This window comes from Neophocaena asiaeorientalis, unplaced genomic scaffold (genome assembly GCF_003031525.2).
Source record: "Neophocaena asiaeorientalis asiaeorientalis breed wild unplaced genomic scaffold, Neophocaena_asiaeorientalis_V1.1 scaffold106, whole genome shotgun sequence".
Lineage (NCBI taxonomy): Eukaryota > Metazoa > Chordata > Mammalia > Artiodactyla > Phocoenidae > Neophocaena > Neophocaena asiaeorientalis.
This window is the reverse complement of record NW_020172597.1, coordinates 4,863,400-4,872,960: the sequence shown is the minus strand read 5'-3', so window position 1 is coordinate 4,872,960 and position 9,561 is coordinate 4,863,400. Positions and strand designations below refer to the sequence as shown.

The 9,561-nt window shown below is 47.6% G+C and overlaps 1 protein-coding gene across 2 annotated transcripts in view; it reads right to left on the bottom strand.

Annotated features, from left to right (window-relative positions):
- Window positions 1-210, bottom strand: part of CTPS1 (CTP synthase 1) — a 29,945-nt gene extending 29,735 nt beyond the window's left edge. Inside the window, exon 1 of one of the 2 annotated variants that reach the window (XM_024738888.1) lies at window positions 15-210. The gene's annotated coding sequence lies outside the window, so the exon portion shown is untranslated. The remainder of the gene's footprint in view (window positions 1-14) is intronic. The other variant, XM_024738887.1, reaches the window with a different exon arrangement.
- Between the last annotated feature and the right edge of the window lie 9,351 nt (window positions 211-9,561).

Below are 9,561 nucleotides of genomic sequence, written 5' to 3'. Positions count from 1 at the left end.
GCGGGCCACCTCACCCCTGATTGGTGGGAGCTGTGTCTGTCACCGGCGGTGGGGCTGTCCCGCGCCGGGCTCTGCTCCTGCCTCCGACTCCTGCACGGAAGAACAGCTCCCGCGGGATCCCTGGAGTTAGCCTACCTGAGGCCGGCTTTAAATCCTGCCGTCGGCTTAAGAGCTGAGAGGGTGACGCTCACGCTGAGCCCCCGGCAGCCAGTGCATGCGCAGGCAGAGGCGGGGGGCGGGGTGGGGGGGCGCGGGCCCGCCCCAGGGCGGGACCTGAGTGCGCCGGACTCAGGGTCCGGAGTGCGCCGGCGCGAGGCCGGCGTGCTCTGCTAGCAGTGCTGCCTGCTTCTCCGGATCAATTTCCCAGCGCTGCTGGTGCCCGGCAGACGCAAGAGGTACGAGACGGGGCAGGTCATGGCGTCTTTGCCTTGTAGCCTTGGTCACAGCCAGTGGTTCAGGTTTCCTCTTTTGAGGGGGAGGAGACCATGTTTTGACTCACACCTGGCAAATACATCGCCTGGCTCCAGCCCCCACCCCGCAAAGGCCTTCTAGGAGAGGCGAGATCCATCACACCGTGTCCCTGAACCGTCCGACCTTGTGGGCAAGGTGGTGCGACCCCAACCCATCTCTCTCTCTCACGCGGCGCCCTCTGAACCAAGGGATGCTGACAGTGTCACTCTCCGCCTCTATTACAGGGAAGGCCAAGACGGCGGCTGGGCGCTGGCTCCTTCCTTATCTGAATGGGAGTAAGAATGAGAGAAGCAGAAAGAAAAGCCTGTGTGAAAGCCTCAGTCGCCCAGCCGACTTGGAGGCCAGTGTCGCTGCATTGGAGAGAGCCAAAGGAAGAGAAATCAATACGGCGTGGCCACACTGCGCAGAGCATTATAGACCAAGGGTTTTCTTTCCCCCTAAGGGCAGTGGAAAGCCATAGAAAGTTTTTTGAGGAGGCGGCTTGGTTTTGCTTTGAATAGTGAATATATGTTTTTTTCTCCAAACACTATACAAGTGTATACTTAAAAAGTAAGTCTCTGCATCCCAGTGTTCTGTTTTCTTCCTTAGAAGCAGTTTGTCACAAGTTCTTGTATACCATCATTGAGGGATGTAAAGAAAAGGTGTGACATGATCAGACTTGTGTTTCAGGAAAATGACTCAACCAAATGGATTCCAAGAAACCAGTTAGATTTCTGCAATGGCCCCAAAGAGAGGCTTCTGGCTTCTTCTGTCTGAATCACCACTTCTGCTCTGCAAGCTGCACTCAGCTCCAGACCTAAAACATGCTTCGGGTGTTTTACAGCCACACTTCTTTCAAGAAACATTTGGTGTTTATCAAAGTGCCTGGGACATGATAGACACTGAGAACATACTTGTCGAAGTAACGAAGGGGCTGTAGAAGATATAAAATTAGCCCCTCACTTAGCCACTCTACTGGGTGACCACTTTACCCTTTCCTCTCCTTCTGTAAACCTCTACTCTCTCTCAGCGGATGGTCTCGCTTCCTATTTCATTGAGAAAATAGAAGCCATCAAGAGAACTTCCTTGAGCTCCCACCACCCTATCCATCAACCTACTTTCGTCTGTGCATACAAGCTCTGCCTTGTCTTCTGTGCTGTGGACAAACTGTCCATGAGCCTCTTCTCTTTGCTTCAAGTGTCATATCCTCTCATCAATTCAAGAATGTCCCGCTAGTAGTTCTCCCCTCCTGCATCATCGATTTTCCCTCTCTCCTAGATCACTTCCACTAACATGATGCAGTTTCTCCCATCTTAAAACAAAACCCCTCCCTTGACTGTACGTAATTCTCTGGCTATCCCTCCATTTCTCTGTGCCCCTTTTCAACACAACTCCTAGAAAATGTTATTTATGCTTGCTGTCTCCAATTTCTTCCCCCTCTCTTGAACTCATTCTGTCAGGCTGTTGCTCAGGTAATTCCACTGAAACTGCTCTTGTCAAAAATTAACTTCTACCTTCCCCCACCTCGTCTCTATACCAGCCTAGACTCACAAGCCCCAGATAAAGACACCAGTGTGGCTGCATATGCGTGATGTGAGTGTGTGTGTGTGTATTTGCATATTTGGGCAGCTCCTCTCACCCACCTTGAGCTCACAGACTCCCTGTGGACTTCTGGGTGCAACCATCCTGTCCCCACATCCTGCCCCTAAACTTACTACTTCGCTAACAGTATTTGTCACAGCTTGGTCACTCCTTCCTTAAAATGTGTTCTTTACTTGGTTTCTAGGAAACCACTTTCTCAGTTTTTCTCCTATTTCATAGGCCTCTCCTTCTGCATCTCCTTTCCTAGATCCTTTCCGCCTCCTGACCTCTAAACATCGGTATGCCTCAAGGCTCAGAAGATCCCTTCTCCACCTGTAATCATTCTCTGGATGATCTCATTCACGCTTTAAATACCAGACTTTAAATACTAGGCTTTAAATACCATCTGTATCCTGACAACTCACAAATTTGTATTTCCAGCCTAGACCTCTCTCCTTATCTCCAGTTTTGGGGCCCTTCTAAGCACGAGGTCCCAAAGTCTGCCCTGCGCAAATGCACAAAAGTCCGCTCACCTTGTCTTCAGCTGCGACGATTCTTTGATGCTGTTCGTGCTCCAGAGCTCCCCCTGGGGTCAGGCTGAGGCTAGACTCAGCTAAATCAGGGATTGCAACCTTTCTGTAAAGGGCCAGAGATAGTCAATATTTTAGACTTCGTGAGCTATACCGTCTCGGTCACAACTCCTCAACTCCATCTTCATAGCCCAAAAGCCACCATAAGTGATACGTAAACAAAGTAAGTGTGACTGTGTTCCAGTACAACTCTTTACAGAAATACAGATTTGGTCTGAAGACCAGTTTGCAAACCCCTAAACTAAACACACCTCTTGTCCAGCTTCTTCCTGCCCTATCCTGCCTCCCTCATTCCCTTACAGGGTGCACTTGAGAGCATTCCTCAATTATTACCCAGGAACCCCATCTCAGACTTGGTTCCTAGGGAGCCCAACCTAAGGCAGCACACCTCCTGCAGGTCCCTCCCGTAGTGCACTCGCTTACCTTGAGACACTTCTCACAGGGTGCTCACATTGCCTACTACTTACTTGTCTGTCTCCTCCACACCAGATTGTAATCTCCCTGAGGTTACCTGACCTTTCTGTGTCTCAGTTCCTTTATCAGGTACAGTCTTGTTGGCCTTTTAATAACCAGGATGCAGCATATTTAATTCCCACTACTGCCCTCTGATATACATGCCGCCATTATTGCTGTATTTCATACGATGAAGCCAAGACTGAAAAGCATAAATGCCCTCCCAAGAGCACATGTAAAGTTTCACTTTGAATCCTCTTTCCATTTGGCACCCCTCATTCTACCCCTCACCAGATCTTGCTTATTGTTTTCTAGCCAAGGCTACTTTGAGTTATTTTTTTCACTTTCACATTAATATCCTAGCCTGGCATTCTGGTAGATTATCTGCTGGAGAAATGGGGCAGGAGAGAGCCTACAACTATTGACTTAAATTTGTTGTTTTTTGTTTTTTGGGTTTTTTTTTTTTTACCAGATTGGAGCTATTTATTCTAAAATTACATTTTACTTAATTTTTAATAACTGTGTAAACAGTACAAAATTCAAAAGGTAAAAAGGACTACACAGTGAAAGCCTTCCCCCCCATACCTATGCCCAGCCACCTAGTTTTCCTCCTCGAGACAGCCACTAATACCAGTTTCTTGTTTATCTTTCAAGAGACACTCTGTGCACATGTTTGTATCCTTTCTTACTGGCTATATATTGTTTTAGCATGAATGTGTTTTGTTGGATTTTCCTCCTTTGAGCGCTAAGCTTTCTTTAATGATGTTATTTGGCGAATTAGATGGTTATACCCTCACTTTGTTCATGAACGGATTTAAGGCCATTTGTGTGTGTGTGTGTAAAATATGAGAGAAAAATGAAGCTAAGGAAAAATAAGGGTAGGAACTTTTTCTTTTCAGTGATACTCCTTTGCCTTCAGGATAAAGTCAAAACTGCACTTTGATGTATGAGGCTGTGCAAAAACTGGCCTCAGTTTACCCCTCTAGCCACATGACCCACCCTATGCTCCAGCCACACTGGACTTTTCCAGTACCCTGAACATGCCATTTGTTCTCTTTCTCACATCTGGATCTTCACACAGACCGCCGATGGAATATCCCCTTTGTCTTACTAAAGTCACATTTCAGCCTGGCCTTCACGTCCCCGAAGTAACTCATCTGGACAGCCTCCTTCCCTTGAGTTGGGGTTCATCTTTCTCCCCCATGTTTCTGTTGTTGCCTGGATTTCCCCAAGCATAGCACCTACAGATTGGGGGGGGGTTCTTTTTGTTTTAATTTATTGATTTATTTTTGGCTGCATTGTGTCTTCGTTGCTGCGCACCGGCTTCTCTCTAGCTGCGGCGAGTGGGGGCTGCTCTTTGTTGCGGTGCGCGGGCTTCCCATTGCAGTGGCTTCTCTTGTTGCAGAGCACGGGCTCTAGGTGCATGGGCTTCAGTAGTTGTGGCTCGCGGGCTCTAGAGCGCAGGCTCAGTAGTTGTGGCGCACGGGCTTAGCTGCTCTGCGGCATGTGGGATCTTCCCGGACCAGGGCTCGAACCCGTGTTCTCTGCATTGGCAGGTGGATTCTTAACCACTGTGCCACCAGGGAGTACCAAGAAATGATTTTTTAAAATACATAAATCCATGTAAAGGCGGGGAGAACAGGAGAGATGACAGGAGTAAACATTTTGTTTGTTTTTTTGTTTGTTTTTGCGGTACGTGGGCTTCTCACGGTCGTGGCCTTTCCCGTTGCGGAACACAGGCTCCGGACGCGCAGGCTCAGCGGCCATGGCTCATGGGGCCAGCTGTTCCACAGCATGTGGGATCCTCCCGGACTGGGTCATGAACCCGTGTCCCCTGCATCGGCAGGCGGACTCCCAACCACTACGCCACCAGGGAAGCTCCCAGGAGTAAACATTTTGGAAGCAAGAAATTAGATGAATGAATGAAAACTGAGCAAACTTAACAGAGACAAAACCCCAGCCAGCAGTGGGGAAACTGAGAACCAAGTTGGTTTACACTGAGGGCAGGAGGGATTATTACAGGAATGAGACCTTGCACAACGGTAGGGGGAGATGAGGAAGTGAAGGTCCGGAGTAGGGAGAAGGGGGATCGGAGAAGGGGGATCAGAGAAGTCAGTAACAAATCCTCCTAGAAAATGATCAAAAGTGGACAACGTGGAGCTTACCGGGAAACAGAGAAGCAGGGCATGTCCGGCCGCTGGGGAGGGGGGCTTGTGCAGAGGCCTGTGGGGAGCTGGGGCCTCAGGTAGCTACACGTCAGTGGGCCCAAGCCTCTGGTGGTGTGCCCAGGGCCACTGTGGGCATTTGGGGAGAGGAACTGAGTGTGGCTAAGAGGACAAGTTGGACCCCACCGAGCATGTCTGCATCTGTCACCATGTCCCCCCTTCAGAAAATAATGGTGCCGCTGTGCTTCCACCCCCCAATCCTCACAGCAATCCCTCCGTTGGACCCTCTCTCACACGGAACTCTATAGGGAAAGGGCTTCCAGGAAATATGGTTCCACTTTAACCAAGTTGAGAGTAAAAGTTGGAACACCTCGAGTGCAGGGGACAAGAATTCGGAAGGAGGCTGGACGCTGGCTCCAGGGGTACCACAGCAGACCCGGCTCGCTCGTGCCTGGAATATGGGCTGAGAGAAGGAAATTCCATCTAGGCTGATGCTCTTGTAGCTTTGGGGCTCTCCTTCCACTGAATGCATATCCCAACTAAAACACCCTCTACTTTTCCACTTGGAACTGTCACTTTCAATTTTGAATGCCTCCAAGTCATGGCTCTGCTCGTTGCCTTTCATCCCCTGTCAGACCCTGGCTTCCCATTCTGGTTGGCAGCTCCCGTACCCATAGCCACTCAGAGTCCAAGCTAAGTCTTGTCACTGCTTGGCGGGGTGGGAGGGGGGCACGGGGGTGGGGCAGAGCTGCAGTGAATCCTCCCCACAGCCCTCCCAGGCCTTTCCTCCAGGCAGAAGGGAAACGCTGCTTTCATTCGTGAAGGTCCTCTTTCTTCTCCAGCGAGCCCAGCCTGCCTTTCTTACCTTCTCTAGAAAGCGCTGGCCTCAGGTCTGCATTTTGCCTCACAGCCTCCCTCTCTGGCATAACTCACTTCTCCAGTGTGAACACCTGCGTTCTTCAGAGGCCTCCTCCACAGCCAGTGTGTGAAGGGTTCTGAATGCTCACTCCACTCCTACAGGCCCAGGGTGTGCTCTCTTGCCTTAATCAAAGGCCACCTTGCCCCGGCCGACAGGAAGCCAAGCCTCCGTGACAGACACCCTAATAGCTTAGCTAAGACAAATATTTCTCTCTCACTTACATAACAGCATTCGGTTGAGTGGTCCTGGCTGACAGGCTGGTCATCCAAGGACCCAGGCTCCTTCCATCTTTTTACTCTGCCTTCCCAAGGGTGTCATCCTCGTCTGCGTGGTCAAGGCCGGGTTCGTGCCGTGTCTGTATTCATATTCCTGCAGCAGTGGGGAAAGAAAGGAAGTGAAGGGAAAACGATTTCCTTTTAAGCAAATAATGGAGAAGTTGCCCACACCTTTTCTGTCACATTTCCCTGGTCAGAACAGAATCAGAGGACCACGTCTTGGCCGTAGGGGAGGCTGGGAAATGTTATTCCTAGCAGGGTGACCATCTGCCCAGGTAAACTCTTACGACTATGGAAAAAGTGGAGAATAGATTTGGGGGGAAAACAGAAGTCCACCACAGCCTGGCTTCCACCTAAGGCCTAGGGATAGTCACTGTCTTCTGCAGGCACTGCTCACTTCTGGTAATACCCTTCCCCTCCCCCTCCCCATCCCAGACAAGATTTACAGTCTACGCAGACCTACGTTCTCTCGAAAAACATAAAAATGGCATCATCCGGTGTAGCAGATGCTGTCATCACCCTGCCCACATCCTTAGCCCTCCAGGGCACATTACCCTGCCTTCCAGCTCTTTGTTCCTCAAAATCTTCACCTAGGACTTTCTGTGGCTGCCAGAGCCAGCTACACACACAGGGCAGGCCTGATGCCCTGGAGAATTAACGTCCTTCCCCTGAGTCTAATTCAATTCAGCGCACCTCAACCAATGCTGATGCAAGCCCACCTGTTCCGGGCTCCATGCTGGGTACCAAGGATGCAGAGAAGCCCAGAGCTCCATCAGCACATGCTAGATGCCAGACGCAGTCCTGACTGCTTTACTGCATCCCTCATTTACTTCTCAAGGCAGCCCTTTGAGGTTGATGCTCTTCTTCACTCTATTTTACAGATGAGGAAACTGGGGCTTAGGAAGCATTAACACCTGCCCAAATCCCCAGCTTGTAATCAGCAGAGATGTTTGTCTTTCTCCAAGACTACTGAATCTGATGAGAGATGCTCCCTGGCCCAAAAGCAGGGTGGGTAAGGGAAGAACTAACAAAGAAACATGTGAAACTAGACAGAGGATAGCTTCTTTCACCTTCTTGCTGGAGAGAATGTGTGCAGGTGAAGAGCTAAGGAACCACCACACCATCCCCGGGATGGCTTACATGTGGATTGTTACCTGGGGGCAAATACAATTCTATATTTTTAAGCCACCATTATTTTGAATTTCTTAATAACAAACTCTTTTAACTCAGTGCTTCCCAATGCTTTTCACATTGTGGAACATGTAGAAAATGGCAGTATTTATATGACACATCAGGGTGTACTCAAGATTTGGGAATGTGTATATAGGACGGGGTGAACATACTAATTACATTTTCTGGATAGTACATAATTATGAAAAGAAATAAAATACAAAGTATTTAGGAAAATAGTAACCACTGAATTAGGAGAAAACTTCCAAATAACATCTTTTCAAATTTTTGATAAGAAATCAGCTTGCTTCCACGAACATTTTATAATAGATTCTGTATTTGAAATGGCCACAAAATTCCCGATTATGTTCTTGCAATTATGGTCTCTTCGAGTTCATGAATATCACCATTGACAAGAAATGTTCACAGGCAGATGCTGTGAATGGCAGTGAGATCTACCATTTTTCCCCAATGGTCAGAAACTCCTTTCTTGTCCTTAATAGAATTAGGATCCTTTGAATTTTACTTTAATGATGCAATCGTTCTCTAAATCTAGTGGTTCGGCTTTTTCTTTCACTGAAAAATGTAATGTTGAAATTTCTCTTAATAATATAAAGGTCTTTAGAATGCAATAGTACTTTGTTCAAGTTAAGTACTTTAAAATTATGACGAAAATTTCTTCCAACTTACACGGACAATGCTCTATTAGTCTGAATCATTTTTCTTTAGGATTCAAACAATAACTCCAACTTAGTTCCCCAGTCATTTCATTTCTCCAAAAGTAAAATTTTTCTTTGATTCCATAAATGTTGTTAGCACATATTAATATTGTGTGGAAGGACCCAAGACCACCCTCAGGCTCAATGATTTGCTAGAAGGACTCACAGAACTCAGAAAAGGTGATATATTCATGGTCATGGTTTATGACAGTGAAAGGGTCATCTTCTAGGAGCTAGCTGGTCAAGGGCTAGTCCCAAAGACCTTGGCAATGTGCAGTATTGGGCCACCCATGCCTGCTGCGTTAACTCATGACTACACAAAGATACTTTCCTAGGATTCTTATAATTTTTGATCAAGTTCATTTCGACTCAAAAATGTCAATTAAGGGCTTCCCTGGTGGCACAGTGGTTGAGAGTCTGCCTGCCGATGCAGGGGACACGGGTTCGTGCCCCGGTCCAGGAAGATCCCACATACCCCGAAGTGGCTGGGCCTGTGAGCCATGGCCGCTGAGCCTGCGCGTCCAGAGCCTGTGCTCCACAACGGGAGAGGCCACAACAGTGAGAGGCCCGTGTACTGCAAAAAAAAAAATGTCAATTAAGTAAGTCATATTTTGAAGCCAATTACTATCCTTCAAAAAAAAATTGTAAAGCGAGACTGGTTCACAATTTTTCCATTTCCTTTTTATTATTTTTTTAAGCCCATAAAGTCTTGATAAAACTCTTTGGAGAGTCAACCCATTTCTGTATGAAACAGCAGAAAGTAGTTTTATTGTCCTATTTCTTCCCATAAGGCTGAAAATATACATGGCTGAGAGCCTTGGGTTTTAATTCACCATTTTGATGATATCATTGATTGTGGAATTCAGGAAATCTTTACAGACGTTAACTTTCTATGAATGAAAGAATGTGCTCCTGAAATCTCAGGATTTGGGGAATGAACTTGTGAAGTAAAGCCTTGACATTGTGTTGTTGCAGCCACCCCAGGAGACCACATACTCACCTGGTGTTGTCCATTCAAGGTGCTCATTTACCTCTGACTACTTCCTCCTCACTGGGTTCTGAGAATTCTGCTGCTGCTTCTAACTGACTGTGGTTACTGATGCCTGTAGATTCGTCACTCTGAAATGCAAAATTTTTGGAGCTTCTAGATCAGCTTTGGTTCTATGTCTGAGATGTTTTCAATGCATCCATAAGATTGTTTGGAAATGGCAGCTTCTCTATTTGCTTCTTCAGCCCCAA